Genomic DNA, 6,356 nt, shown 5'->3' with positions numbered 1-6,356 from the left:
ATTAAATTTACATGTTCATATTTCTTTGTGAAACATTTTTTCCCTAGGTACTGTGCCAAACTATGGCAGAGCATTGGTTCTATTTTCTTCTGGACACTTGACCTTTCATTCCACTCTCCCTTGCAGTTGGTATGGCTATGAGGCCAAATTTTCAACAATTGAACAGAGTGACAGAAATGTATTCAATATTCTCTTGTATACAAGGTGATGCTGCCCTCTGGTTCCCCAGTACTTGAGAACCTGGAGAAGTGGCAACCTAGCTTACCTGTGGTTACAGACAATGCTCCCAGGAAACTGAATGATGGACAGAAGAAGCTTCAGTGACCAAGGGCTCAGGGCTCACTGGTCAGTCTCTGTTCTCATATGAAAATGAAACAAAATTTTATCTTACTGAAACCATTTTATGTTGTCATTTGCATGACAACAGCTTAATCGCTATCCCCTTTTTTTATATGGCCTCATATTTTTCTCTGTGATCTTTATCATCTGTGTTTTAAACTATTAGCTCTATTTTATGTTACAGATATTTCGTACAGTTTTCACTTGCTCTTTAACATGGTTTCAGAGATTTGAATATATAAAACATACAACTGTTGAGTGTACAAATTAATATTTCCTTTATGCTTTATTTTATATTGTATTTATCCAGAGATCATTCTATTCTGGCTTTTGAGCAATTTTTTTTTCTATTAATGTGACCAGGAAGTTACACTCAGCTATCCAAACACACACAAGTTTATATATTAAAAGAATTACGAGACAATACATCTGCTAATATTTGATAGTATAAAAGAGCACTTCACAGTGCACAGAAAATGGTATTAAAAATATATTTACTTTGATCCAAAAACTTTTTAAAATTCATGTTGGCCATCAGGACTGAGCATTTCTGCAGCTTTAAGACCAGTGACAAGGCTGCCTTCCTGGCAGAGAAGCTGGAAAGGTGGCCACTAATTGCTCTGTTCTAGTAAGCATCCTTCCCTGCTTTTGGGAAACAAACAACAACTAACTTAATCGATGCTGACACAGTTTTCTCACAGAAACTACACGCCCCTGTCTTAAGCTCTCATTTCTGCCCCTCAGTAGTTTCCTAGAGACCTCCTCTATTTCTAAGTGGAGTGCTGCTCACTTTGAATTTGCCACCACATTCTAGATGAAAACAGAGGGAGTGAAGTATTTTTTTTTTTCTTTATCACTTTCTGTCTCTCATTTCTTTTTCTCTCTCTTTTTTTCTTCTTCTTTTTCAGCTATTTCTTTTCTTTAATTAGTTGGAATAGTACTGTATATTACCATAAAACCATTACCAAGTCCATTCATACTGGGTACTTACTTATTTGCTTTTTTCTATCCAAGAGTCACATGAACAAAATTATGTGGAGTACATGCTGGGAAATGGCCAAAGTATCTAGAGAGAAATGGCAATATATTTCATGTTCTTACATATCTGCTGAAAAAGAAACTCTTTGATATAAATGAAAAAAATTAATTACTTGGCTTCCCAAAACTTCTTCTCTGAGCATTTCATAAACTGTCAAAGAAAACCACTGTGTCCTTTCTGTATCCCCAGAGGAATGTCTTTCTTTAAATATATTTTAACAGAATATTTTGCAAATATGAATAATCCTCTTGAAAAAACGGTGAAATGCACTGTCTTCATGAACCCATATATACAGTGAACCCTCAATTCATTGAATTGTTAGGGTAGAAATTATTTCTACATAACCCAATATATTCAATGTGGTTTTGCTCAAATATCAAGAAGAGTATTAAAAAAGAACAATGTGAAATCACTTATTCTACCATATATTATGCCTAATTAAAAATCATAACTAAGAGAAATTATTGGAGTGGTAAGAATAGAGATCAAACATAGACTATATGAACAGAAGCCAGAATCCATAAACTGAAGTAAGAAATATATAAAAACTAGATTTGGTGAATAAATATGATATAAATCAAGGACACTTAGATTCTCACCACACTGTTGGAATAATTTGCCATTTGTATGACAAGAAGTATAACTAACTGCACACAGTTCTAGGTATACCAAAGATTGAAACATCAAAGGTAAATCTTCAAGTTAACAGGAAAATATTTGTACAAATGTTATTACTCTAGTATATACAAATGACTAAAAGACAAAGGCATAAGACTTTAACTGAATATTTTGTGTGAAAATTAAATTGTGCAAAATAAAATACATGTAAAAGACAAGACATAGACTAACATAAGATAATTTCAGTTATTTCATGTTGGAATCTTAAAATCTTAAGAAATCACAGGGCAGAATAAGCAATCTATCAGAAAAATGGAAACAAATAATTCATAGAGTAAGAAACCTAAAAGACTAACACACATTTAACAAAAATCAGTCATAGTTGTCAACAATAAGGTGCAAATTAAAACAAAAATTAAATAGCATTACCTATATTCCACTCTGCATGGCAAAAGATGAAATTCATTTTGGAAATGTTACAGAACGAATGTTACATGTACGTAAAATTATCTACTTTCTAGGTGATCAATTTTAACAGTTTACCAAGCTGGAACAGTGGTAAGTTCCAGCCAAACCAACAGTAGTCGGTCACTTGAGTCAGGGTCTACACTGACAGTAACGTTGCCATATTGTATTACACAAAGTACATTACTCACAGGAGGGGGCAGCGGGTGAGAGCTCGGAGTTCAGCAGCAGCCCGAGCCATGGCTCCCATACGCCCTGTAGTTCTTTCACCGCTGTGCCCAGCCGGCTGGGGGAAGATGCCAAAATGGCGACCGGCAACTACTTTGGATTCACCCACAGTGGGGCGGCCGTGGTGGCTGCGGCCCAGTAGAGCCAACAGCCAGCTTCGGGCGTGGCCTATTCTCATCCAACTACAGTTCTAGCTCCACTGCCCATCAGGCTCCAGTAGCTGCTCACACGGTTACTGCTGCCTATGCACAGTTGCAGTTGCCAGGCCTGCTCCAGTAGCTGTGGCAGAGGCAGCAACAGCTGCCGCCTATGGAGGCTACCCCACTGCACACACAGCACCGGACTGTGGTTATACCCAGAGGCAACAAGAAGCACCAGCACCACCTCCCCCAGCTACTGCACAAAATTCCCAGGACTCCTACTCCTATGTGAGATCCACAGCTCCTGCTGTAGCTTACGATAGTCAGCGGTACTACCAACAACCACCAGCAACTGCTGCTGCCGTAGCTGCTGCCCGGCCTCAGCCTGCTGTTGCTGAAACCTACTATCAGACGGCTCCCAAAGCAGGTTATAGCCAAGGTGCAACTCCGTATACCCAAGCCCAGCAAACTCAACAGTGACAGCCATAAAACCAGCCACACCGAGTCCAGCTACCACTACTTTCTCCATTTGTCCTGTGTCCTCCACCATACAGCCAGTAGCAGCCACAGCTACTGTGGTGCCGCCCTGCACTCAGAGTGCTACTTACAGCACCACGGCAGTTACGTACTCTGCACATCTTACTCAGGTTATGGAGCAGCAGTGTGTTCAGTGCATCTTCCTGCTGCCCACAGCAGCAGCAGCAACAGAAGCTGCAGCAGCTGCCTGGTCAGGGACCACTTTACTAAAAGCGCACCATTCCAAAATAAACAGCTGAAACCAAAACAGCCCCAAAACCACCCCAGATTCACTACTGTGATGTGTGTAAGATCAGCTGTGCTGGACCACAGACTTATAAAGAACATTTAGAAGGACAGAAACATAAAAAAAGAAGCCGCATTGAAAGCCTCACAAAATACCAGCAGCAGCAACAACTCTGGTCGTAGGACTCAACCAGCTGCGTTGTGAGCTCTGCGATGTGTCCTGCACAGGAGCAGATGCACATGCTGCCCACATTCGCGGTGCTAAGCATCAGACAGTGGTTACATTACATACAGAACCAGGTAACCAATTCCATCAACAGAGCCAAACGTTGTTAGCCAAACTACTTCTTCAACAGCTGTATCTGCTTCAAAACCGACTGCCTCTCCTTCAAGTATTGCAGCAAACAATTGCACTGTGAATGCTTCATCGATGGCAGCTTCTTCAGTGAAAGGTCTTACTGCTACAGGAAACACATCTCTTACCAGCACATCCAGCACTAAAGTATCAGCAGTGCCTACAAATATGGCTGCCAAGAAAACATCTACACCCAGAATAAACTCTGTTGGTGGTAATACACTGCAGTCAACAGGAAACACAGCAGAAGACTCAAAAGGAACGGAATGTGTTAAAAATGCTCCTGTCACTTCTTCTGAGCAAATTCCAGAAGTAAATCAGACACGGTGTCAGAGCCGGTCACACCTGCATCTCTTGCAGCTTCACAGTGACGTCCAGCCAGTGGGCCATGATCATGTGGAGGAGGTACAAAATGATGAAGGAAAAGTAATTAGGTTTCACTGTAATGATGTGAGTGCAGTTTTAACGACCCCAATGCTAAGGAGATGCATTTAAAAGGACAAAGACACAGACTTCAATATAAAACAAAAATAAATCCAGATTTGCAAGTAGAAGTGAAGCCCAGTATTTGAGCAAGAAAGATTCAAGAAGTGAAAATGAGAAAGCAAATGCAGAAGGAGGAGTATTGGTGAAGACAAGAAGAGGAGGAGCGCTGGCGGATGGAAATGAGACGTTATGGAGAGGACGTGCACTGGAGAAGAATGGAGGAGAACAATATCATTGGGATGATCGCCACCGAGTGCCTGACGGAGGCTATCCACATGGTCCTCCAGGCCCCTAAGGCCTCCTGGGAGTGCGACCAGGCATGCTGCCCAACCACAGGGGCCTGCACCTTTACGTCGTCCTGACCCATCTGATGACCTTTATGTGATGACGAAGCACGCAACCATTTACCCAACTGAGGAGGAGTCACAGACAGTTCAAAAAATTGTTTCTATCACTGAACATGCTTTAAAACTTGTTTCAGACAGTTTGTCTGAACATGAAAAGAGCAAGAACAAGGAGGGAGATGATAAGAAAGAGGGAGGGAAAGACAGAGCTTTGAAAGGAGTTTTTCGAGTGGGAGTATAGGCAAAAGGATTGCTTCTCCGAGGAGATAGAAATGTCAACCTTGTTTTGCTTTGCTCAGAAAAACCTTCAAAGACATTATTAAGCTGAATTGCAGAAAACCTCCCCACACAGCTTGCTGTTATAAGTCCTGAGAAGTACGATATAAAAAGCGGCAATAACTTTGAATTCATGTGTGGAACCCAAAATGCAAGTCACTATCACCCTGACATCTCCAATTATTCGAGAAGAGAACATGAGGGAAGGAGATGTAACCTCAGGTGTGGTGAAAGACCCACCGGACATCTTGGACAGGCAAAAATGATGCTCTGGCTGCTCTACGCCACGCTAAGTGGTTCCAGGCTTGCACTAATGGTCTGCAGTCCTGTGTGATAATCATACATATTCCCTGAGACCTCTGTCAATGAGTTCCAACTTGGTCTGATTTTCCAAGCTGGGCTATGGAGTTATTAGTAGAGAAAGCAATCGAAGTGTTTCTAGTGCTCAGATCCCTGGAGTTGTGCTGAGAAGAGTTTTTGAGTGTATTTCTTCTGGGATTATTCTTAAAGGTAGCCCTGGACTTCTGGATCCTTGTGAAAAGGATCCCTTTGACACCTTGGCAACAATGACCAGCAGCGTGAAGACATTACATCCAGTGCACTGTTTGCTTTGAGACTCCTTGCATTCCACCAAATACACAAAGTTTTAGGCATGGATCCATTACCACAAATGAGCCAACGTTTTAACATACACAACAACAGATAGCAAAGAAGGATAGTGATGGAGTTCATGGATTTGAAGCTGAGGGGGAAAAAGATAAAAAAAGATTATGATAACTTTTAAAAAGTTTCTGTAATTCTTCAGTGTTAAAGACAGGTGCCCATTTGTTGGCTGTTTTTCATTCATAATAATGTCTACTTTGAAAAATTCATCAAGAAGTTAAAGAATTTCATGGAAGAACCAAGTTTTTCTGTGACATTAAAAACTTAATGTACAGTGTTAGGTATTATATGAATGGAAAGACACCAAAAAATATTGTACTCCAACTAGGGGTAAACAGTGGTTCAGATTGTTTTTCCCATTATTTTTGTTTTATTTACTGGTTGCCCTAGGTCTCCCTATTTTTGTGTCTTTGATTAACTAGTGCATTGTCTTACTCAATCTTTACCGTATTTAATGCAGGATTTGTGCTTCAGTTGCTCTGTGTATTTTGGTATTTTTATTTAGCAGTTTTGTTTGCTTTTTGACACTAGGTGTGTTATTTTGTGTTATAGAAGATATCCTTTTACCCCTTCTTTACATTTTACAGCAGTACATTTTTTTGTAACGTGAGACTGCACAATTTTTTTTCCTTTTGTTATTG

The 6,356-nt window shown here is 40.5% G+C and overlaps 1 pseudogene; it reads left to right on the top strand.

The window, feature by feature from the left end:
* The first annotated feature begins 2,728 nt into the window (after positions 1-2,728).
* Positions 2,729-5,836, top strand: LOC133754271 (zinc finger RNA-binding protein-like; annotated as a pseudogene).
* The last annotated feature ends 520 nt before the right edge of the window (positions 5,837-6,356 follow it).

Source organism: Lepus europaeus (assembly GCF_033115175.1).
Source record: "Lepus europaeus isolate LE1 chromosome 5 unlocalized genomic scaffold, mLepTim1.pri SUPER_5_unloc_1, whole genome shotgun sequence".
NCBI lineage: Eukaryota > Metazoa > Chordata > Mammalia > Lagomorpha > Leporidae > Lepus > Lepus europaeus.
This window is presented reverse-complemented; position numbering and strand designations above follow the sequence as displayed.